Here is a 25,851-nt window from a genome sequence, read left to right as displayed (position 1 = left end):
CCCACGGCCAGGCGCTTGGGAGAGGCGTCTGGACAAGTGAGGGTGGGGTGGAGGCGAAAGGCGAGGTTGGAGCTTCGGAACTCAGCGGAGGACCAGAAGAGAAACGGTTGGCATTTGTTGAGCAAAAAAATCGGAACCGCGGAGGGACGGGAGTCGAAGAAAGCGCAAGGAAGAGCCGGACGGCCGAGCTCGCTCTTCCGTTTAATTTGCTGCCTCGCCTGCCCCCCTCCGCCCGTGCTGGGTCTCTTCTTCCCTTGGCGAGAGGAGGGGGCTTCAGCTCCAGCCCTTCCCAAGCGGACAAGCTGCCTCGGAGGTTGAGCCGAGACAGTTTCAGCCACAGGTGCTGCCTGGTATGTCCCTTGGAGACGCCTCGCTCCATAGCAACGCAAGAGAAAGAGGCTGGACTGCCGGGGAGGATCTGAGAGAGAGCAGGGAGAGGGGCGCCGAAATGAATCTGCGAGGCTGGCTCGGGGGAATTGGCGGCGGGAGGGGGAGGGGGGAGAGACCCAAGGCAGTATCACTACAGGCGGATCCTCCCGCCAGAAGTCCCATCCGCGGCTGAAGTCAGCCTGCAGCCTGGGAGAGGGGGATGCCCGGCCCCTGGGCCGGGGGGGGGGGGCGTCTTCATTGTCCCCAAAGCGAAGAGGGCTGCTCCCTGACGCTAGCTAGCCAGAGGTCTTGGCGTGCGGACAGGAGGCTGCTCACTTTGCGTGTTCTCAGAGGGCGGCTCTGAAGAATCCGCCTCTGCTTGAGCAAACAAGCGGAATGAAGCGGGAGGGAGGGTTTCTCTCCGTGGGGAAAGGAACATCGCTTGCAAAGATATTAGCCCGCCACGCAGGCACAGCCGTCCAAGGGAACTTCGAGCGGCGGGAGGGGAGCTCCCCTGCAAGCGCCACACGCCCTTTCCTCCAAGGTGGGACCCACGTGCCTTGCGCCCCGCACCCCAGGGTCTCCCCCTGCCCCCGTAACCCCGCCTGCCCCCGCGCCCTGCGGCTCGCCCCTCGCCGCCCGCCGCTGCGCCGCCCCTTCGGTCTCTCGCCAGCGGCCACCCCACGCGCAAGTCAGTCGCTCGAGGGGGCGGCCTCTCGCGGCACGCAGAGCAGGGCTCAGCCAGCAGTCGGAGGGTTAACAGGGACCGAGGTGTGAGCGAACCAGACAGAGAGACGGACAGACAAGACAGCCGCGGCGAGGGAAGAGGCTGGAGCAGCCGGCCCGCCGCCGCCGCCGCCTCTGCCTCCTTAGCCCGCCTGGCCATGAAAGGCGACGCCAGCTGGGAGCAGGAGAGCGGCAGCCGGACTCTTCCGCTGCTAGCCGGGTCCCTCGGCTCGCCCGCCAAGGTGAGTTGGGGGCTGGCTCGGTCCTCTGGGCTTGGGGGGGGGGGGGGGAGGCACAGCCAGCCAGCCCGCCACTGCCCGGAGACTGCGAGCCACTCGCTTGCGGCTCTTCGCCTGCTCCGTCGGCTTCCTTCCGCGATCCGCCGCCGCCTCCTGTTTGCCCAGGAGCTGCCGCCTCTCCTCGCAGGTCAGCCTTTCCCAAGCGGGGCTGGGCGGCGTCCTCGGGGGCCAAGGGAGCCGGGAGAGCCGGGGGACCTGGGTGGGGGGCTCCGGTCCGGCGGAGGAGCTCCCCGAAGAGCCGCGGGGAGGGGAGGTTGGAGGGAGACGCGTGTGAGTGTGTGCGCCCGGTCTCCTCGGTGGGCTCCGCGGCTGGCTTCTGCGGGGTTTTCTGGTGGGAAGAGATGTCCAGGGAAGGTTGGCGTTGGAGGGGAGAACGCGGGGCGTCTTATCGGTGGCTCTTGACCGGCTGAAGAGGAGGGACGTTCGGTTGTGTATCGTGTGTGTGTGCGTGTGTGTGCGTATGTGTTGTGAAAACTGGCAGAAATCGAGGATGTTCTCTGCGATAGGGGAAAGCGTGTCCCTTAAAGAACGGCGATTTGGCAACCCCTTTGGGCGGTGATACTTAGCAGTCTCTTCTAGCCTTTTCCAGCAGCCTTGTCCAATCGCGCCCTGAGCCTATTCGGCTCCATCCCTTGTGCACAGACGCCCAAGATCTGCTGTGCCCAGGAGCGATTGTGGTAAGCCAGAAAACAAACAGACACAACACAGGGGCGTGAGGCAATTACTTCACCACCTCCGCCCCAATACCCGAGAGAATGGGCCACATAGGTCCTGTCCACTTGGCCGTCCTTTGGGGACACCTCAAAAAGCTTAATAGCTTGTGGATGCAGATGGAAATTCAGACACCATGCAGGTTTAATCCTCACATTTGACAATTCGTTTTTTAAAGAGAAGAAAATGCTTTAGGCTCCCAGGCTTTTCATTAGACTCTGGGTATGCTTGCTTAGCACACCTAGTTCTCCCAAGCAGTTAACATGGAAGTTACTTGCCCAAGAAAATGCAGTGGGCTACAACTTCTTTCCTCCAAATCTCTGGAAGAACAACACCTGTCTGATATTTTTTTAAATCAAGTTCACATATTTCTACAGTCTGCCGTCCTATAATCTCCTGGTCCCAAACTCCCGGGAGGGCTCTGGGTTGGAGAAGGCTATTCTAAGCCATCTGATTCACTCTGGACCACCCTGTCAGTCCTTGAAAAACATATTCTTTTCCCCACTGGGATTAAAACACCTTCCAGCTTCTCACAGCGGCATCAGCAACACCATTGTAGGGTGAGAGACCACCAGACTCTCACTATTCCAGCTAGAAAATATTGCTGAATTTCTCTAAACAACATATTAACTACTACCTCTGTGAAATCGCAGCCTGACTATAGCAGGGCCATACTTTGAATAACAGAGTTTTATTCCTAGGCTAAGATCCCCAAGCCTCTTTAAGCCTCTGTAAGTGTTGCCTGCCTGGATCAAAGCAAGGCTTCATTGCTTCCAAAACTGCCTAGCAAAAGCCTGGGAACCTCTAACTGTGGAGGTTCTCAATGGCTTCTTAGCTACACTTGCTTTTTGTTCTTTGTTAAACAAAGACTGCATTAAAGATGATTGCGTCCATGTGGTGGTGGTGGTGATGACTCCTGCAACTTTACTATGTGTTAGTTAAAGAATTCTTTTCCATTCCTGCCCCAGACTTACTGCCAATCAATTTTATAGAGGGAAAGAAATTTTAAAGAAGTTTCCAGATTACACCCACACCTTCAAGTAGCAGCATTTTAAGCATATTTTTATATTATTATATTTATCCCCTTTGCTACATGGCAGGATCTATTGCAGTAAACCTCACTCACATATATTTTGGCAACTGGCTTTGACTACTCCTACTAGTCTTGGTGAAAAGTAACTGTTGGCCCGATGTGGGGTTTGGAATACTGAATCCTGCTTGTCTTTTCTTGGTTTCAGAGGCAGTTTTGTTTCTGCCCATAATAATGTATTTGTGTAACTACTGAGCATCCCAGCATCCCGTGGAAAAAGCAGAAGGGAGCTGAAATGGAACTCAAGTGGTTTCCTCTGACTGAGCTGACAGGAAGGATGGTCTCCCTCGGACATTTTGATATCTGAAGCAGAACATCCAAGTGACAGACTTCTTCCCTCTATTAAGTAAAATGAGAGATTATTTGCTAGAGATTTTCCTGCAGAAGAACTGTTAAAAATGATGAAAGGAGTTGTCCTTACACCAGGAACATGCTAGTTAACTGGTCTCCTATAGGTCAGAATTCTTCCTTGTTTTGTCAGTCCTGACAGTGACAAAAACCTCAGGGAGGATGAATTCTGAAAGTAGCTCTTTTGGAGTAAAAATTTAGCATGCGCAGATTATTTTAAATGTTCAAAATGCAAATCCCAACACATTCCTGGGTAAATCACCAAGCGAATAACTGTAAGGTTTTTTTCCCCAATATACCTTTTGTCTCCAGTTGAATTTTTTGCCTGGCGTTGATTTTTACATCTTTATCTACTAAATTAAATATCTGTTGTCCCTTGAAAATGCAGAGAAATTCTGAAGCCTAGACAAAAACACATAACGTATAGATAAATGTTGTTATGTCAGGAAACTGTCAGTTCTGGGATTAATAAGGGAAAGTGACACCTCACTCATCTCCCCAGATTCTCGGAGGATGTTCAGGCAGCTTGTAAAATAAGGTGCTCCAGTTGATTCTATACAAATGGATTTTCAGAAGCCTTTCAGGAAACCATTCTTCAAAGTCTCTTAAGGAAACAAAGTCATCCTAGAATAAGAGGGACCGTTGTTTTGTCAGTTACTAATGGGGAGGTGGGAGAGGTTTGGTAGAGTTGAGGATCCAAGCAACTGTATTTCCAGAGCATTGAGCTGACCTCCCCCACCCCAGTTATGTTTTGATCAGGGTCAACTTTAACATTTTGCAAAATGTGGGATACTTTAAAAAAAAAGCAGATTCTCTCTCCCCAACCCAGCCCCACACATAATTGCTTTTTGGATTCTCTGCTTAATGGACCAGTATGCCTCCAACTCCTTCTCTGTTTGTTAGGACTGCTATGCTGAAGAGCAGAGTGACAAATAAGTAAGAAATCAAGTGGGATTCTATAAATATGAATAGGAGAGTAGAAAGGAAAGCACTGAACAACAGAAAGAAGGGGGGACAGAAGGGAAGGAAGGGAAGGAAGGAAGGAAGGAAGGAAGGAAGGAAGGAAGGAAGGAAGGAAGGAAGGAAGGAAGGAAGGAAGGAAGGAAGGAAGGAAGGAAGGAAGGAAGGAAGGAAGGAAGGAAGGAAGGAAGGAAGGAAGGAAGGAAGGAATATTGTGCTGGAAACAAAACAGGCAACGCTTTGCACTTGAAAACAGATTGCTGTCTCTGGAAGGTCATTACACAACTGGGTGACTTTAGCAATAAAATGGCAGATGAAACTCAGTGTTAGGCATTGCAAAATGCTGGGGGAAGTGTGAGGAAAGAATCCTTATTGTAAGTATTTTCAGAGTAAAAAGATGCATATGATTTGCGGATGCTAAAATCATATGCTGCGAATGTTGTAGAATTTGATTTGTAGAAAATGGGAACAAAGATATAAAGAAAGGCAGCAAAAATTGTTACCATAAGGTTTGAGACTAAAAAGATATTTTCACTGGGCTAAATGAACAAAAGAGTGCAATGGATATTATGAAGTTAACAAGAAGCAGTTGTTAATTTTGCTTTGTTTGTAATATGAAATAAAACAAGGGAATGCCTATCAAAGCACAGAGAGGCTTTCAGTTCAATTGGATTTGTGAATGAGGTGTTGCCACAAAGTATTATTGTATTAGGGGAGAAATTAAAAAAAAAAAAGAATTGGCAGCCCAATCTTGTATTCATCGACTCGGAAAGAAGACCCTTTATATTGAAGCTTGTATCTAGCAAAGTGGGAATAGGATTTAAATAATCCAATTTAAAAAATTAAAGAAAAATTGTATCGATAGAAATTAGCTAGTCTAATTCAATGTTTTTTAACCTTGGCAACTGAAAAATGTGTGGACTTCAACACCCAGAATTTCCCAGCCAGCACATAGTTCACATATTATATTAAGATGGTGTGCCTGAAACCTTCCATCTCAACCGGGATTGTTTGATGTTACAATATATGCCTGTTTCTGATTGGCCTACCTGATTCAGACAGGTAGGAGCAGCTGCCATACATAAAAAGTTGGCAAAGCCCATTCATTTGTCTCAAAGCATTGATAATGGTACCTAATCTGAGAATTTACTCATTTGGAAAAAGGCGACCAAGCAAAGATTCTAATGCAATACTTGATAAAACTTCAAAAAGGTAAGTTTTTCATATATGATGAGCAGTTTAACTCTTAAAATGCCTTTGGAAAGGTGCAATGGAACTGTTTTCAGCAACTTAAACTAGTAGTCTAGTTTGTTTATAAGTCTGTTAAACCAGGTTGGCAGCATCACACAGATCTGTGTAGGTGGATGGGTGTTTTTGAGTTAGACGTGACTCCAATCAACTACCTGTAGAAGTCTCTGCAGTTTGCTTGGCGACTTTTTCAAAAGTGATTTGTCCTTGCCTGCTTCCTAAGGCTGAGTGAGAATGGTCCAAGGGGTACAAATACCACTCTATAAAACCCTAGTAAGACCACAGCTAGAGTACTGCATCCAGTTTTGCTCACCACACTGTAAAAAAGATGTCGAGACTCTAGAAAAAGAGCAGAGAAGAGCAATCAGAATGATTAGGGGACTGGAGACTAAAACATATGAAGAAGGATTACAGGTACTGGGCATGGCTACTCTAGTGAAGAGAAGGACCAGGGGAGACATGATAGCAGTGTTCCAATATTTGAGGGGCTGCTACAGAGAGGAAGAGGCTCAAGCTATTTTTCCAAAGCACTTGAAGGCCAGACAAGGAACAATGGATGGAAACTGACCAAGGAGAGATTCAACCTAGAAATAAGGAGGACAGTGAGAACAATCAACCAATGGAACAGCTTGCCCTCAGAAGTTGTGGGGGCTTTATCACTTGAGACTTTCAAGAAGAGACTGAACTGTCATTTGTCAGAAATAGTGTAGGGTCTCCTGCTTGAGCGGAGTGGGGGTGGGTGGGGGTTGGGCTAGATGACCTATAAGGTCCCTTCCAACTCTGTTAATCTGTAAGAAGCTCTTAGGTGGCTTTGTGCCCAAGATAGGATTAGAACTCACAGTCTATCAGCCTACTGGCTGAACCACTGCACCAAACGGGCTCCCTTCTAGGAATTACACTTAAATTTTTGTACTGAATAGCACTTCTGAATATTCATATTACCTGTAAAACCACTTTTTAGAGAGCCAATTTGGCCTAATGATTAAGGCACCAAGGCTAGAAACCAGGAGTTCTAGTCTGTCTAAGCCATGAAAGCTAGCCAAGTGACCTTGAGCCAATCACTCCCTCTCAGCCCACCCCACCCGACAGGGTTCTTACTAAGGGGAAAATAGTATATGTTGGATATGTTTGTTGTCAGGTAGAAAAATACGATGGTGGTTCTCATATTGTGGAGAGGGTCCTGAGGAGAAACAGGAACTTGTTGATTTTTAGTTCAGCTCCTGAAATGGAATCTCTTTCCAGTTGAGCTTTTCCTAGTGACTTCATGTATATGTCCCCATAGTTTTCTTGTCAAAAATAATAATTATAAAGTAGTTTGCCTTGTCCTTTTCTAGGATGTCTTTCAACCTCCTAGTCAATGTCTACACCTTGGGAATTTCCTGGACATTTAACATCTAAATATTAGACCTGATTCTGCTTAGCTTCCCAGCCTAGGTTGATTCTGGCGTTGCTGAAATTCTGTTTTTAAAGCTGCGGTCCCAAACCAGTGTAATTGGGACTAAACATGCCTGCTTAACAGAGCTTAGAGAAGGCACATGGTGACTAATTCTTATGTCCCACTGGATTTCACCCGCTAGACTGAGATGTAGGGCAAGGTTCATCCTCCTCTCTTTCCTCTCACCTACAGGCCTTTGCCAAATTTAATCTAGGAACTGAGGTCAAATGTTTTATTCCACTGACTCATCCAAGAAAGAAAATGAATGAGTTCATCAGTTGCCTCTCTGAAAGACATGAAAAAGGGATGGGGAATTAAATAAATGAATAACCTGAATTTATCCCAGTTACCTTTGAAGAATGTCCGGTTATCCTACAAGGAAGAATACACGAAATTAATTGAGATGGAGAAAGGGTGGAGAAAATAAGATGGAGAAAAAACACTAGTTTAGTTGCTTTTTTGAAGGAGTATTAGAGAAATTAATGGTAATCCTAGACTTGGCTGCTATGGTAGCTAAATGGAACTTCCATTAGATAGATCAGTTGCTAAAGGCACCAAGCTGGCCTCTGTTAGGCAATAAATTAAGATGTGATGGGGGTGAAAGCCAGGTCACAGGTTAACATAATTTGCACAAACCATTCAGTCCAGTCTGTGGATATTCTAATACGCAGTAGAAAGAAGTCTCCATGCCTAGGATTCCTATTTTGTTTTGTTCTTTTAGCAGATAGGTTGGGATAGGTCTTGAAGCAGATTTTAGGAAGAATCCCATATTCAATGCATATTCTGAAAATTTCTGGAGCAAATGCTACAAGAACATGGGCGTAAAAAAAGAGGGCATTTTAAAATGATCCCAGCTCTGAAAACAGTAAGCAGAACTGACTTTCTCTTGTATGCCCTCAGGGCTGCCTCAGATCACATTCATACCACTTTTTAAGAGCTTGGAATGGAGGAAAACTTTCTTTGGCAATTAAACCCTGGATTCCTATACAACAGGGTGAATGTTTGTTCTCACAGTAGCTACTCAGTGTGATATTACCATGGTTGGTTCATTCAGGTTAGTTCCACAAGGCACCAGTTTTCACCCCTAAGTTACCCAAAAGAAGATTGGAATGCTTTATAGAAACATTCAACAAACATTCTCCCAAATGATGGAATGAGGGGAACCAACAAGAGACCAAAAGGGATCTCTCCAGCAATGAAAAGATGGGTAACAAAACCTTCACCCAGTTAGGGACCATCCTTGAGTTATGGCAGCTTCTGGGACAACAAAAATCCCCTTATTTTTGTTTCATTCAGGAGGGTGGGGAAAAGCATTGCTGCCTTACAAAACAGGTTGGGCCCTACGTCGCAGATGATGTTGTGAATCCCTTGAAAGCATCAATCCAGCACTTTCTGAACAAGTGGTATTCATTTGGCCATTTTAGAAAAATCTGAATTACTGGCTGTCAAGTTATCATACTTCCTGTTTATAAATACCCAGTGAGAGCTGCGAAGGTAGCATAACATTATAGTTGTCAACCCACACTTTTCTTTCAACAGCCGCAACCATTGTAGGTTGCAGTGCAGAGCATCTGTATGTGTATGTGGTGTTGTTGTTGTTGTTGGCAGTGGGGAAGGATTACTAGCTTGCTTGAGCCAGAGGCGACATAAAGCAAAAGAGCTATGCACCCTGCTTATATAAGCTGGGAAAATCAATCTAGGCAGTTTGAAAGAAGGATTGTGAGACTGACCAGAAAGTTATCCAATACTTCCTCCAGGTCCCCAATGGCAATATTCAAAAATCAGCTCAGCTGCCCAAGAAGGATGAATACAGTGGCTGAGCACTCATGAGCAAAGGCCAGAGCTGGTGATTCTCAGGCCAAACAAATCTGTTTTATAAATATTGAGCAGATATCGGCAATTCTCAAGGCCAAGAAAAAAGAACGGGCAAGAGTCCATGAATGTGAACAGGCAAAAGGAAAAGACCTGAAATGTAAACTTTAGAGAGACCTGTGTTGCACATTGGGCTTGCTTTCTGCTTACTGCAGTAGGCAGATTTTCTGTGCATATATTACTTCTTTCTTATCTGCAATAAAGCAACTTACTCAGCCATGTCATGTCTGTGAAGCTTCTGTGGTTAGCAAATTCCTGAATAAAAGGTTGAATGTCGGGAGTGCTGAGATTTATTACCGTGCCTGGTGTGAAGCCTGACACAATGCCAGATTGGTTCAAATGCTGTGTGCAGAGGGGCTGTCCATTTTTATGGAGCATCTACACTGAGATTGAAAAAAAAAAGTTTATGGATGCCAAAAGACAGTAATTTACATTTTTAGGAGAGTAAGGGCTGTAGCTGCAAAGTTGCCGCACATGTGGTTTGCATTAAAATGTGTAGTTGTTTTTTTCCCCCTAAGTGCCTTGAGAGAATTTGGGGGATTTTCTTGTTTTGCAAAATGATGTTATCGAAACTATTTTAAGATTGACATTACAATTTTCATGGGTTAATAGAAAATTACGAGGCTCTATTGCTCACCTTTGGTAACTATAGCTGCGGGAATTTCTGTTTGCCTAATTTATGTTATACCATCGATTACCATTCCTTTATATTTTCCTTGGTTTTTAAAATTTATATTAAAAGTTCACAGAATCCTTTTAATTAAGAGAATGGAACGGAGACATAATTTCACTTTAGCATCTGTGTTTCATCTTTTTCAGTTGGAAGACTGACATTTTAGGTAATTGATACTACTATATCTCTATAAATTGCCTTATCTGTCAGGTCTGTTGTGTTTATGGTTGGTTGCACAGTCAACCAGCTGCTTAGACTGGGTTTGACATTTTTATCCACCTATAGAGTATTATTTTTATTGTGGTTCGTCCCACAGTCAGCTAGATGTTTAGATGGAATTTGGCATTTTTATCTGCCTGTTGTGTCCTTTCCAAGGATAGGGGTAGGCAGATGTTGTTGTTTGATGTTGTTAAAGGTATCGTCACAGCACGTAAGCTATTCCAAGGGAAGCTGTAATTGATTGATGGTGAGTGTGTGAATGGTGATAATGTTCAAACAGTTTATTATTTCAATTTGCAGGCTCAACTCTAGCAGCTCTGAGCTACAACATTTGTAGCAACAATGGTAAAGATTGTAGCAATGGAATTCATGTTTAAAGTCAAAATCCAAATTTGTGCTAACTAATTTACAGGACAATAATTAAAGTACTTGCATGCTTAAAGCAGCAGCAATTTGGCACAAACTATAAAAATTAGTATGTTTTCCAATTTTAGCACCCCGTGTATTTTCTAAACATATCCATTCAATTGCCATGCTTTCTTTTAATGTATATTTTAATTTTTTAATATTTGCGCAGTAGCACTTTAAATGAAGTAGCACTCTAGCCCATGTTTTGAATTAATTGTTTAAAAATAAACATGTTCCAAATATGTTTTAGAAACATTCTGTCTTTCCTAGTCACGCAGTCACAACAGTTCCCAATACAGCAGAACATAATACAATACATTTATAATCTGGAAAGTGTGGAAAGTCACTTGGCTCTCTCACATGTATATATATTTAGCTGACCTTGGAAAAGCATTAAGTGTAAAAGCTACAATCTATCAGGATTTCCAAACTTCTCTGTTCTGACCCATGCATTTTGTAATGCAAACTCTGACACAACAGTGAAATGTTGCCCCCTTTTTTCATGGGCATTTCTGAGTTTGTACTATAAAAAAATAATTGGAACCTGACCATATCTTCTCAACTTAAAGAAATTTTTGGGGAAAAAATAGCTTATATTGATAAGCTGCATAGTGCAATTCCCTTTTCTGGAAAAGCTGAAGTAGGCATGGCAAAATCAGCACATCTGGGCAGACATAGCATAATTTATTTCAAATGTATTTATTTATGCATCTCAGGAGTCAAGTAGACTAAAAATTAACTACTGTACTTTCTTTCATTGACAGAGTGATAAATCTAGGTAAAAGCTGATGCAGTCAGAAAGCATTTCAGGAAACTTCATTTGATACGGCCAAGCCAGAAAAATCTACTCTAGGTTATCAACTGACAATTCATTACGCTCAGCACACGATTGACTCGCCAATAATACGGGCTAGTGAAGCCATAATTTGCTTCACACGTCTGACTAATAAATGGTTGGTTTAACCATAGTTTACTGAATAAATCACAAATGGTTGTATTTGCATGTTATCACTTACGAAAGTTTTGTTTGCTTAAATTAATAGCCGAGAATATAGATTGAGCAGCTTGTCCCATTCTAATTCTATCAGCTAGGAACCCAAATTTATGTTAGGTGGCAAAGCATCTATCTTCTATTAAGAAAGTGCTGCTTTTAGCTCTCTACACATTCATATATTAGGAAACATATAAAATTCACACGTTTTATGAATCCATGCTTTATATAACCATGGTGCAACTGGGGAAAAAAACCCATTTGCTGACTTCGAACATAAACTAAGTAGACTTGCACAATCTGCTAAGCCAAAACCACAATTTTGGCTTAGCATTTCATATGAACTCATGTTTGAGCTTAACTAACGTGTGAATCCAACTACTTTGTGCAAGTTGTGCAAAACATTTATCAATAATGTTATGTATTTAATGCACATAAAGTACACAATTATTATATTCTTTAAAACACGATTGCCACTTAACTAGAGACGGGCCTTCATTAAGTTTATGATCTAATACGTGTCCTATAAACTGTCTTCACTTCCACAGATGACTGGCACAGTTTTCATTGCTTCTTTTGCACTTTAAGAACTTACATTTGTACTCTTTGTGGCCATAAAGAGAGGCTTGTAGGATCTGTGCTGGAAATGAAACCATAAGAGAGAGCAAGATTTGGTGTTAGTTTTCCTTCCCAGATTTTCTTGCCATTTCTCATGACATGAAGGAGGAGGAAGTTATAACCTGGATGAATTATGAAGCCACGTATAAAATCTATTGTAAAATACAGTGCTAGGATGTCAAAATACAATATATACAGCTCTGTAGAGAGAACAACACTCCAACTGACACACTAAGCCTCTCATATATCAATATATTTTAATGTGTTAAACTACATTATTAAACAAATAATAGCATGTTTATGATTTTAAAAAGGGACATGGGATATTTTTCTTATAAGAATTACACCCCCCCCCCAAAGTGAGATGTCTTCTGCAGTAGAAAATTATAGCATCATCAAATCATGGCTGGGACACTAACACAGAAGCAGACTTCAGACAGGTTTTATATTGCTACAGTGATGACTGAGCGATGCTATAAATTCTTAGTGTGGACGGGCTCTGAACATGTTGAATCCAGCCAGGCCTAAGAAACCTGAAGTGAATTTCTATGTGCAATTTTCCTGTAATTTAACAGGATATGATTTAAAAACCGTAAGCAGAACAAAAACCTACTTCTTTAGGTCATCAGAGGGCAATGAGAAAAGGATAGATGATGTATGTAAGGTAAAATAATGAAGGGAATAAATAAAGCATGGCAGAAAATTCACATATTCATGTATTTTGAAACAGGAGAAGCCATTGACAGACGAAAAGGTTGCATCCAGGCAAGAAGGGGATGGCTCAGAATTCATTAGAGCAGGCTGGGGAATTCTGGGAGTTGAAGTCCGCCAGGCTTAAAGTTGCCAAGGTTGGAGACCCCTGCATTAGAGATCCAATTTGGTACACTGGAGACTGGGAGTTCTAGGCTTCTGTCAGGCATGAAGGCCATTGGGTGACTGTGGGCCAGTCATTCTCTCTCTCTCTCAGCCCATCCCATCCCACAGAGGGAAAATAGGAATATTGTTTGCCATACTTTGGGTCATATATATTGAAAAGGCAAGATCAAATATCATAATAAAATAAGTACATCGAGGCAGCAGAATGGAAGAGAAAGAATGTCTGGTACCAGTGGCACACTGGCTCCAAAAAATCTTCATTTCCACAACATTTGCACCAATAAGTTACAAAAGGCAACACTTCTTGGATCTGCACCAGAGGTGGGTTCCTACCGGTTCGGCCCGGTTCGGCTTAACCGGTATTGGTATGCTGGCCTGGGTCACACAACCGGCAGTGACCCAGGCTGGACATGCCTCCAAACCAGTTCCCCGGTCACCGCCACCACCATCATTTTTTTTAGTTCTGCGCATGCGCAGAACAATTTCAATTGAACCGTGTATGCGCGCACAGCAAACCATCAGTAACACCGGCGAGAACCCACCCCTGATCTGCACGTATACTACACTGATACATTACAGCATTCTCGGTTCCTGGAAAGAACCCAATGCATTTGAAGGCCAATGCTAGCTAAAGAACTGGCGTATATAGTAATAGTAATAACAACAATAACAACAACAGCACTATCAAACAAAAATATTTGCCTATTCCAGTTCCTTGCGAGGGTCTTGATAGGTGGATAAAAATGCCAATTCTAGTCTAAACATCTGGCTGGCTGTGTGGCCAACCATAATAAGACCACAAAGTAACAAGGTCTGAAAACCAAAATTGAAAGAGTATGGCATAAGCTGACTGTGTTGGTCCCATCGGTATTGCAACACCGGAGGCCATACCAAAAAATCTTTGTTAGAAATTAGAAAGTATGCATTGACAACATTTCTATATATCAGTTATAAAAGGCCGTGCTGCTTGTATCCACACATATATTACGTGGATAGATTACACCAGTGTCAAACTCAAGGCCCAGGGGGGGGGGGGGATCTAGCCAGCGGGATGCTTAGATCTGGCCTGTGGAGCCACCCTGGAAATAGCAAAGGACCGGCCCACGTTGCCTCTGCCAGTGAAAACGGAGCTCGGGAGGGCAGCATGTGGCCTTCCCTAATTCTGTTTTCACTGGCAGAAGGTTGTAGGAGGCTGTCCCAGCCAAAACCAGAGCTCACGAGGGCTAGGTGTGCCCCTCCCAACTCCATTTTCACTGCCAGAGGGTTTCTGTCACAGTCAAAAATGGAGCTTGGGAGCCCGTTTTCACTGGCAGAGCACTTGGGCCACCACTATTGCCCCCCAACACAAATGATGTTATACTGGCCTTGCCCACCCTGGCCACACCCACCCCAGCCGCCCAAGCTCAAACACAAACCTGATGTGGCCATCAATGAAATCGAGTTTGACACCCCTGCATTACCCTATCCTAGGATCTTGGGAATAACTCACTGCCCATAAAGACCAACATCATCTAAAGAACTGGATGTTCACATTCTCATGTAAAATAATAATAATAATAATAATAATAATAATAATAATAATAATAATAATAATAATAATAATAATAATTGTTGACCACATACTCAGCTGCTGTAAAAAAATCGTGCAGACTGACTATAAAATGCGGCACAATTCAGTGGCACAAATGATCCACTGGAATTTGTGCAAAAATTATAATATTAAAACAGCAACAAACTGGTGGGAACATAAGCCTGAAAAAGTCATCGAGGGTCAGATGGTCAAGATCTTGTGGGATTTTCGCATACAAACGGATAAAATACTGGCACGTAATACACCAGACATCACACTGGTTGAGAAAAATAAGGTTACAATCATAGACATCGCAATACCAGGTGATAGCAGGGTCGCCGAGAAGGAATATGAAAAAATCGCGAAATACCAGGACTTAAAAATCGAAATCCAACAATTATGGCACAAACCAGCAGTGGTAATTCCAGTGGTAATCGGCACACTGGGTGCTATTCCAAAAGCACTGGAATTACATTTAAAACAGTTAAAAATTGACAAAATCACCATCAGTCAAATGCAAAAGGCCGCACTGCTTGGATCCGCACACATATTACGAAAATACGTTACGACGTCCTAGGCCCCTGGGTGGGGCCCGACTAGTAATTAATGCCAAATCCGGCAAAACAACTGGCCGCTGTGATACAATTCTGATGATGCAATAATAATAATAATAACAATAACAACAACAACAACAACAACAACATCACATACTCAGCCCATGCAAGAAAATTGTACAAGATCATTATAAACAGTAATATAGCATAGTCGCCAAAATTATTCACTGGAATATCCGTACAAATTATCATGTGCTAATAATAAAAAACGGGGGGAATATGTCATTAAAAAAATAGTTGAAAATGAGTAGGCAAAAATATTGTGGGATTTCTGAATACATACTAACAAATCTTGCCTCATAACACACCAGATTTAACTGTGGCTGAAAATAAGAAAGTATTGATAATTGATGTGGCAATGCCAGGAAAGAGAATACGAGGCAGAAAATTGGAGAAGTTCACAAAGTATCAAGATCTAAAAATCAAAATTGAAAGATTATGGCATAACCTGTCCTTGGAGTGCCAGTGATTATTGACATTGAATGCCATACCCCCCAAAAAAGGTTTGACATCACTAGAAAATCTTTGCATTGACAAAATTTCCATCTATTAATACAGATGGACACCCTGCTTGGATCCACACATATACTATGCCAATACATTATGACCATGATGGCGAACCTATGGCACGTATGCCACAGGTGGCACATGGAGCCATTTGTTAGGGCACACGAGTTGTTGCCTTGTCAGCTCCAGTGACGTGCGGTGATGTTTATGACTGGTGAGGCTGGTGACGTCATCAAACCGCGTGGTTGCTCCGATCGCACGGGCGCAGCCCAAACGGAGAAGTTTCTTTTCTCAGAAATGTCAGAAAGGGGCAGGCAGGCTGCCGCAGCTCCACTGAAAAGACATTTCTGAGAAGAGAAACTTCTCCTTTCTCCTCCTTTTTCCCCCCTTCTAGCACTGACGTTGTTACCTAGGCATTTTTTGCATCGGGCAAGTCTGGGATCCTTGCAAGGGGAATGGGACAATGTGTGCAGGCGGCTCCTCAGCAGCGCACAGCCTCAGATTAGCGCAGCTGTGATTCCCTTCCCCTGCACACATGGTCCCATTCCTCTCCTTCCTAAGTCAACATGAAGGGGACCGCGGCTGTGCTGATTGAGGCTGGAGCTGAGGAGCCGCCTGCACGCGTGGTCCCATTCCCCTTGCAAGGATCGTGGGCTTGCCAGATGCAAAAAATGCCTAGGTAACATCATCAATGCTAGAATGGAATAGGCAGGGAGAAGGAGGAGGAAGGAGAAGTTTCTCTTCTCAAAAATGTCAGAAAGAGGCAGGCAGGCTGCCGCAGCTCCACTGAAAAGACATTTCTGAGAAGAGAAACTTCTCCTTTCTCCTCCTCCCCCCCCCTTCTAGCACTGATGATGTTACCTAGGCATTTTTTGCATCGGGCGAGCCCACGATCCTTGCAAGGGAATGGGAAAACATGTGCAGGCAGCTCCTCAGCACACAGCCTCAATAAGCGCAGCCGCGGTCCCCTTCATGTTGGTTTAGGAAGGAGGGGAATGGGACCACGTGTGCAGGGAAAGGGGATCGCGGCTGTGCTAATCTGAGGCTGTGCGCTGAGGAGCCGCCTGCACACATTGTCCCATTCCCCTTGCAAGGATCCCGGGCTCGTCCGATGCAAAAAATGCCTAGGTAACATCATCGCACAGCCTCAGATTAGCACAGCCGCGATCCCCTTCCCCTGCACACGTGGTCCCATTCCCCTCCTTCCTGAGCCAACGTGAAGGGGACCATGGCTGCGCTGATTGAGGCTGGAGCTGAGGAGCCGCCTGCACACATGTCCCATTCCCCTTGCAAGGATCCCGGGCTCGTCCGATGCAAAACATGCCTAGGTAACATCATCGCACAGCCTCGGATTAGCACAGCCGCGATCCCCTTCCCCTGCACATGTGGTCCCATTCCCCTCCTTCCTGAGCCAACGTGAAGGGGACCGCAGCTGCGCTGATTGAGGCTGGAGCTGAGGAGCCTCCTGCACATGTGGTCCCATTCCCCTTGCAAGGATCCCGGGCTCGCCCGATGCAAAAAATGCCTAGGTAACATCATCGCACAGCCTCAGATTAGCACAGCCGCGATCCCCTTCCCCTGCACACGTGGTCCCATTCCCCTCCTTCCTGAGCCAACGTGAAGGGGACCGCAGCTGCGCTGATTGAGGCTGGAGCTGAGGAGCCTCCTGCACATGTGGTCCCATTCCCCTTGCAAGGATCCCGGGCTCGTCCGATGCAAAAAATGCCTAGGTAACATCATCGCACAGCCTCAGATTAGCACAGCCGCGATCCCCTTCCCCTGCACACGTGGTCCCATTCCCCTCCTTCCTGAGCCAACGTGAAGGGGACCATAGCTGCGCTGATTGAGGCTGGAGCTGAGGAGCCGCCTGCACACATGTCCCATTCCCCTTGCAAGGATCCCGGGCTCGTCCGATGCAAAACATGCCTAGGTAACATCATCGCACAGCCTCGGATTAGCACAGCCGCGATCCCCTTCCCCTGCACATGTGGTCCCATTCCCCTCCTTCCTGAGCCAACGTGAAGGGGACCGCAGCTGCGCTGATTGAGGCTGGAGCTGAGGAGCCTCCTGCACATGTGGTCCCATTCCCCTTGCAAGGATCCCGGGCTCGCCCGATGCAAAAAATGGCGAGATCAGCATACTTGGGGCTGCTGCTGAGATATCCAGGGAGGCTAAACCAAGCCGCATGCCTCTCCCAGCCACTTTCGCGGCTTCCCGGAGTATTTTTTTTTAATTTTCATGATGAAAGCGATGCGGCTCTGCCTCCCCTGCCTCTCCTGACTGCACGTCACTGGTCAGCTCCAGTGTGCATGAACGCACTGGCCAGCTGACTTTGACCTTCTTTTAAGACCATTTTTCGCCCCCCCCCCCCCCGAGGGTTCCTTGAAGCCTCTGGAGCGCAAAAAACCAGCCCTATGAGCAAACCAGAAGTCCATTCATGAACATGCAGTTTGCCCGAAGGGCTGGTTTTTTGCTCTCTGGAGGCTTCAGGGAAACTCCTGAAGCCTCCAGAGGGCCTCCTGGGGGCGGGGGAGGCTGTTTTCGCCCTCCCCAGGCTCCTAGAATGTATCTGGAGCTGGGGAGGGCAAAATAAGTGTGCCAAAAGTAGGGGGGTCCACACTGATTGCACTCCCATGTGGCTGGGATCGCACACACAGCATTATGTGCACGACCCCCCTGCGCTCCCCCTGCTTTTGGCACACGATCCGAAAAAGGTTAGCCATTACTGCATTATGATATCCCGGGTTCTTGGAAAGAATTTGATGTCTATGAAGGCCAACACCAGCTTAAAAACTGGCAGCTGTGATCTCATACTGTTGTGTATATGTTACTGTGAAAGTCCGAAATCTGGTGAATGTCGACATTCACCGGTGAATGTCGACATTCACATAGTTGCTTGGTGTATGTCCGAAATATATACCCTTATCCTCTCGACACCCTTACCCTAATACCCTTATCCTGTCGACACCTTGGCTCCTCGCTTCCTTTTAAGCGTCTTCTATTCGCGGACTTCTTTTTTTAAAAAAACCTGCGATCCTGCGCGGTTAGAACGAGTAGTTTCCAGGACGGCGAATTGAAAAGCAAAAGTAAAGCGTTACGCTGACTCGTTATATATATGTCACAGTGAAAGACCGAAATTGGTATGTGTCGACATTCACCGGTGAATGTCGACATTCACCAATTTCGGTCTTTCATTCACCGGTGAATGTCGACATTCACCAATTTCGGTCTTTCACGGTGACATATATACAGTAGTAGTATATGTGCAATGAAACATAATAATGTAACTCATGAAAAAGGTATTACCTTACCAGCACATAAAAAAATAACAGACAAATAGATAACAGTAAGGTTAGGAGCAGGAAAATTGATGAAAGAAGACGGAGGGGCTAATTCTGGCTATACAAGACCAACCTTAAGAATAAACACATGCAAAACCAACATTGAGAAGACAGCAACAGAGAGCAAATTCCACCTCGCCAAGAAGCTGAAGAAACAGCAGACCACCTAGTTTGCTGCTGCAAGAAGATCACACAGATTGACTACAGAAAACAGCATGGCAAAGTCGCAACAATGGTGCATTGGAATACTGTAGTGTATCTGCAAGAAATATCATTTGCCTACAAGCAAGAACTAATGGGACCACAAAATAAACAAAAGTAATAGAAAATGAAGAAGCTAAAGTGGGGCTTTAGAATTCAAGCAAGCAAGCACCTGCCACAGAACATTTCAGGCTTAATTGCTATTGATAAGAAAGTCAAAAAAGTATGGATAGTGGTTATTGTCAATACCTGGAGACAGTAGAGGATAAGAAAAAGAACAGGAGAAAAGCACAGAATACTGTGCAAAGACTTGCACATAGAAGTAGAATGACTGTGGCAAGAGAAGACAACGACAGTACAAGTAATAATAAATGCCTTGGGTGCATTTGGAGCTTCACTTGAACACCATCAGCATTGACAGAATCACCATCTGTCAGTTGCAAAAGGCAGCTTTATTTGGAACAGCTTACATCTTGTGATGATGCCTTTAATACCATCAAACAACAGATCCCTATCCCAGGTCCTTGGGAAGGATTCAAAAGGTGGATAAAAATGACTGATTGTAGGACAAACCATAATAATAATAATTGGCTGTTTGATCAATGGCTGCAGCAAAATTTCACAAATTGACTATAAGTAACCTCATGACCAAGTTGCCAGAATTATTTATTGGAAGCTTTGCCAGAGGTTTGGATTTGAATATAGTTAACGCTGCTGGGACTATCAAGTTGAGACGTTTCTGGAAAATGAGTGGGTTAAGATCTTTAGGGACTTTTAAGATTCATACAGATAGACCTTGTTCATAACATGCCTGATATAACAGTTTTTGAAAAGAAGAAAATCTGTTTCATTGAGGTTGCTATTCTGAGTGATGCTAAGATTGAGGAAAAAAACAATTGGATAAAATTACAAGATACTAGGACTTGCAGATCAAAATTGAATGCTAATGGGGGCGGGAAATCCATTGTTATCACTGTTATGATTGGAGTCTTCAGAAGAATACCTATAGGACTTCCTCAACATCTCAAAATATTGAATTTATCAGCTTTGAACATCCTATTTTTTTAAAAAAAACCTCCATCCTGCTTGGAATTGTTTATATTTTTAGTCACTTCCTTAATAATTTTAGGTCTTTATTTAGGACTTGTATTAAGTTTCCACCAGCCTTAGACAAGGGAAGTGGGGGAGGAGGAAGAGGAGGTTGAGAAAATGATTGTTACTGGGAGATTGTTGCAGTAAATGAGATGTGAGGTATAAACTGTATGTCCAGTTACATCACTTGCTGTAACAGACTGATGACAACCACTGAAATAAGTTAGAGATACAGAATGATGACAGCTGTCAAGCCTAGCACAGGAACAATGTATCACAATCCAGCCAAAAGTCTTCATTTACCCACACTGGATAGATTGAATCTTGCCAGACTAAACCTAGACTACCCTAACTTAACAGATATACCCTGGGAGAGTCTAGGGAGTGACTATCCTAAACCCCTTCATGTTCTCAGCATCCAGCTCTGGACTATGTTTAACCCTCTTCCTTGGAATAACCAATAAATTGGATAACCAATTTCATTGTATTTAAGTACAATGACAATAAAGATTATACTTATACTTATGTGTTCCCTCCTTCCTGGGAACCTGTTGGGTTATTGTAGTCCATGACATCACTTCCCCCTTTGTTGACACACTCATCACATTGATTGACAGTAGACTTCAAACAGTGTAAGAATTATGCCCCGCTAGTGCAACTGATAATACATTATGCTCTGATAATGCATAGGAACTTGAAAGTGCTCTGTGAAAGTTACATGCTCTTTTTAAATTTTTAACCTGTTAAAATATTGATGCATTTTTTTAAAAGGAAGAAATGATAAAAATACAAAGCTGAGAATATGAACAACTGCGCACAACTGATTACCCCACATTCTCCATCCTACCAAACTCATTGCTACATAAATCAAGACAAATGCAACATCTTCCAAAACCCCAATTCGGCATCCTACAAGGGACAGCTGGAAAATGCAACCTGCCTCTTTCTGAGCTCAAGAGGTTCCAAACACTGACTTCTTCATTTGATGTTCCTGCCATGTGTGGGAGTTGGAAAACTATTAGTAGATGCAGGAACAATTTCTTTCTTACAGAATCCTGTTTAATCATTCAGCCTATAAATAAGCCCACAAAGCTTTAAATGTGAGGCATGTACTTTGTTCTAAGGGTGGTTATTTTTCTACCAGACATGCAACCTGAGAATGGATTGGAAACAGGCTCCTTCCAAAGAAGACACTTCTCCCAAAGGTTGGAAGAAATGGAGGGGGTTTATTTTCTCAACCTTATTAAAATTCATCACGTTTAGAGACTACCACAATGACTGCGGCAGTGCTGGGTGACATACAACTCTATAAGCAGAAGCCAAAGGAAAAAATATCACTATTAATAATATCAACTTTAACAGCTCACATTAGAGTAACTGTAACCATAGCCATCAATCAAATTGAGAAAAGGTCACAAATCACCCTGACCTACTAGAATTAATTAAGCAGCAATATATAATTTAGAAGACTCCAATGGCAGTATAACATTATGGCTACTTTGTCTGCACTAATAGCAGGTATAGGGTTAAAAGTCTTTCTGGCTTTTATGGGAAATCCCCAATGCTACTGATGGAATCCTATGAATACTTCAAATCACTATCAGTAGTCCTAGTGGACTACCGGTTCTGTGGACGTGGCTTGGTGGGCATGGCAGGGGAAGGATACTGCAAAATCTCCATTCCCTCCCCACTCCTGGGGAACGGATATTGCAAAATCTCCATTGCCATCCCACTCTGGGGCCAGCCAGAGGTGGTATTTGCCGGTTCTCTGAACTACTCAAAATTTCCGCTACCGGTTCTCCAGAACCTGTCAGAACCTGCTGAATTTTACCCCTCATTTAGTTGCGATGATGATTTAAAAACAACAACCTTACAACCAATCCTTGCATTTTTAACCTTCACGGGTTTGTACAGGAAAGCTGAAGTAAGATCATGAGCATAGTTGTGGTTTCACTTGGCAACCACTTTGCTTAACAACTGAATTTCTGGTCTCTATTGTCTCTAAGCAAGGACTTCCTGTGTTTCCATGTTTCTCAACCCTGACAATTGTAAGATGTGTGGACTTCACCTCCCAGAATCCCCTAGCAAGTATGGGGAATTCTGGGATTTGAAGTCCCCACATCTTAAAATTGTGAAGGTTGAGAAACATTGTGCAACTTTATTATGATTACTATCTAAATAATTCTGTCTCACTGCCTCCTTCCCCACTGCAGAAATTCTTTCTCTCTCTCTTCTCATGGGAATTTGCCAATATTTTTGATGAAATGGATGTGATTCACGAAAGCTTACATTTTAGCCTTTAAGTTGCCATACGATTCCAGGTTAGTCTTTTAGATCTCTCTGTGGAGATAAACTTTCATCCAGGCAATCTCACATCTAAAGCTTGAAATGAGGAGCATATATTTTCTGAAGAGTCTTTTCTCAAACACTGTTATTCCACCTTCACCTCAAATATTAATGTAGGTAAAAGGATATACGTCTGCCCAGATTCCTTTATCCCCCTTTCCCTTGTCTTGCGCATTCTTCCCCCTCTTTGTTTCTTGCGGCTTAGTGATCCAAAAAGCAGAACTCAGAATGAAAAGTGGCTGAAAGGCTTGATGCAGATGGGTGCTTGTAGGCTTCCATACAGGGCCGTTCATGATGTTGTATTGAAACTGAATCTTAATCAGAGGTTTTAGCTACAAATCTCTTCAGGCAAGGAGCAGAGATCTGTCTTTTGGGGTTAATCTATTATACACATACCAATAATATGCTTTCTTTACACTGGAATATTTTACTGAATGCAGCATGGTGGATGGCATTGTTGTAGCAGAGTGTCATTGGCATTTCTGGGAAGGAGTGGTGCATTTTTCCTTCTCTCTCTAAGCTCTGCCATTGAAAGTTTATTTTTCCCTTTCTCCTTTTTTATGAGTACCTTTAAAAAAAATCTGAAGAGAGAAAGTGTTTCTCTTGCTACACTGCTCAGATAGGTAGTGTGCACTCATGCATCTTTTTGTCATGGCAAAACAACTCCCTAAGAAAACCAACAAACTGGAGAAGTCCGAACAAGCTTCTATTAGTCCGAGAAAGAGGTTCCAGGGAGTCTCATGTCTTTTGCACTCAGCTGAGAGAACAGCAAGAACCACAAGGTGAAATAGATATTATATGAAATGTTGATAAAGAGAGTGAGAAGGTGAGCACAGTCCCAGAAGATGGGAAGCCTTCCACAGAAAGAATTGGCTTGCCACTGATAAAAGAAACAAGAAAACCACAAAAGTGAACTTCGGTATCTTTCACGGCGTGAAAAGATTACAGATGCATTCCTTGAAATGCAACGTAACAGCTTTGATATACGACTTATTCCCAGTCTCTAATTGTTATTCCAACAAGCAATCCTTGCATTTCACTGCAGGAGGAAGAATGATAAGGAAACACTTTGAATCTATGGCCTCCTCTCAAGGTGTTAACGCTAATAATCAGTTAGGGGCCTCCTGAATGGCCCATAATAAAATTTTCATTCAGGATGATGATACATGAGAAATAGAAACTAATGACTTCTATGAACCTAAAGAAACATATGGCAGCATTACCCATGTGCATGAGCAAGATTACATACGGTAATTCAACCACAGTTCCTATTTCAGACCACCACATTTTAAACAGAAAGACAGCAAGACCACCCCTTCCTAGCAGCAATGCCCCCAAAAGTCATTTTTGCCATGTGCTTTCCCATTGCCTACATTGCTTCACCTTCTGGTTTGCATGCAACACAGAACACAAGTAACCCAATGGATGTAGATAGAGTCCTGAGAGATCAGGAGAAGCAGAAGGGATTGGCACCCATGCAACTTATATCATCTTAGGTTAATCCTTTCCTCAAGTCAGTTTGCCTCTTCTCAAGCACAAAGCACACCTCTTTTTCCAAAGCAACAATGGACCTCTGTCAGCCTCTGGATTCTCTCTCTCTCCCCCTCTCCCTCTGCCTCCTTCTCCATCTCCCTCTCTCCCTCCCCCTCTCTCCATCTCCCTTCCTCCCACACACAGACACACACTCCCTCCCTTTGCACAACATTATGAGATACAAGACATTGCATTGATATTTCAGTTAGTACAGCACTAAAAATAAAACCCTGTCCACAATATGTTAGGAATCTGAAGGTGATTTTTGCCCATTAAGAAAAGCAAGAAAATCAAAACAGAATTAAGAAGTGAAGAATCGGTAGATTAAATCAGACCATGCCAACACAAGGAACTAGAATTGCGGGAAGCTTTGTCTTTGAAGCTTTTAGCTAATATTGGGGAAAACAATCTGCATTAAATCAATGGAAAGTAACTGCCTAGAAAGGATGCTGATTGTCTACACTTGGGAAAAATAAATGAGGGGAGGAGAAAGGAGAATTAATATTCCTTCTTTGCATATTGGGATGGGCAGATGAAACCAGAGTGGGACCCTCGGATAGATTTCTGCACTATTCTACAGAGGGTTATGATTCTCAAATATCTAAAATAGCATATGTGTTATGCTATTCCCTTTCAAGTCAAGCAATGTTATAGAAAGCACAAAAAAAGGAGTGAGAGTAAGCAGAAAAAGAAAATAGAAGTAGGAGATAAAAGAAATTAAATCTAGTTTGCACAACACATTTTCCTACGCTACTGACTCCTTTCCAAGCCATGCAAAACATCCTTGCTTCCACCACATTGATGCACCAATTCATAGGTTGCCTTTTGTAATTTAAACATAACCCTCTTTTTCTCACTTTCTTCCCCTCAAGTAATTCACTCTTGCTCTTTAGATTAATTTTGTGATTTGATCTTCACTTATTCTCGATAGCGTCAAATCCCTCCGCATATTTATTTCTTACTCATTTTTTTTATTCAAACCACATTCATTCTTCGCTCGTTCACTCTTGACCCTATCTCTCCTTGCTTTATTACACTTTTTTAAAATGATCCATTCTCATTACATGCAACTTATATTTTCTCCTGACATACCCAGCTATCACTTGCATATAACAAAACAGGCAGACATATACTGTTACATAGAGCTATTGTCACTTTTTAAAAGATACATCCATTGTTCAAAATAGACTAACATTTGCATGGCTTACATTTTATTTCCCCATTGGACAACCTTTGACCTGTTAAATGATTTCAGAACTATTTCCTGAAAAAAAAGGTAGGTAGACGGAAAAATAATCATCAGGAAAAAATCAGTGGGAGCCAATATGACTTTCAAATTCCTGTCAACCTTGCTATTGAGATTCCTTGTGGGAACTGGCAGGGACCACCAGAAATCTTCCATCTTTTCCTCCTTGTTCCTTCCTTCCTTTCTACCTTCTTCCTTTCTACCCTCCCTCGTCTTTACTTCCTCTTCCTTTCTTCCTCCCTCCATTTCTCCCTCCTCCTTCCTCCATTCCTCTCTCTTTCCTTTCTTCCCTCCACTCATCCTTTCCTTCTCTCTCTCTTCCTTCCTTCCTCCCTCCCTCCCTCCCTCCAATTGGGTTCACTTTGCTGGAGGTTCCTTGTTTCACCATCTTTATTCAATTTCCCCCCAAAAAACTTTTGTTTCCATTAAAAGCATTCTTCATTTTCTTTGCCACTTTTAATCTTAACTAATGAACTTTGACTACATTCTTTGCGATTATCTTTATAGTTACATACCGTAATAATACACTCTATCATTTATTGTTTTTGCTATGTTGAT

General features: G+C 43.5%; 1 protein-coding gene across 1 annotated transcript in view; it reads left to right on the top strand.

The window, feature by feature from the left end:
* Positions 1-1,033: 1,033 nt before the first annotated feature.
* PIANP (PILR alpha associated neural protein) overlaps positions 1,034-25,851 on the top strand; it is a 42,530-nt gene continuing 17,712 nt past the window's right edge. Inside the window, exon 1 of the mRNA XM_081941525.1 lies at positions 1,034-1,337. The gene's annotated coding sequence lies outside the window, so the exon portion shown is untranslated. The remainder of the gene's footprint in view (positions 1,338-25,851) is intronic.

The sequence above is a fragment of the Natrix helvetica genome (assembly GCF_964273705.1).
Source record: "Natrix helvetica genome assembly, chromosome: 2".
NCBI classification, from domain to species: domain Eukaryota; kingdom Metazoa; phylum Chordata; class Lepidosauria; order Squamata; family Natricidae; genus Natrix; species Natrix helvetica.
The sequence above is the reverse complement of the archived record's forward strand: the minus strand, read 5'-3'. Positions and strand labels throughout refer to the sequence as shown.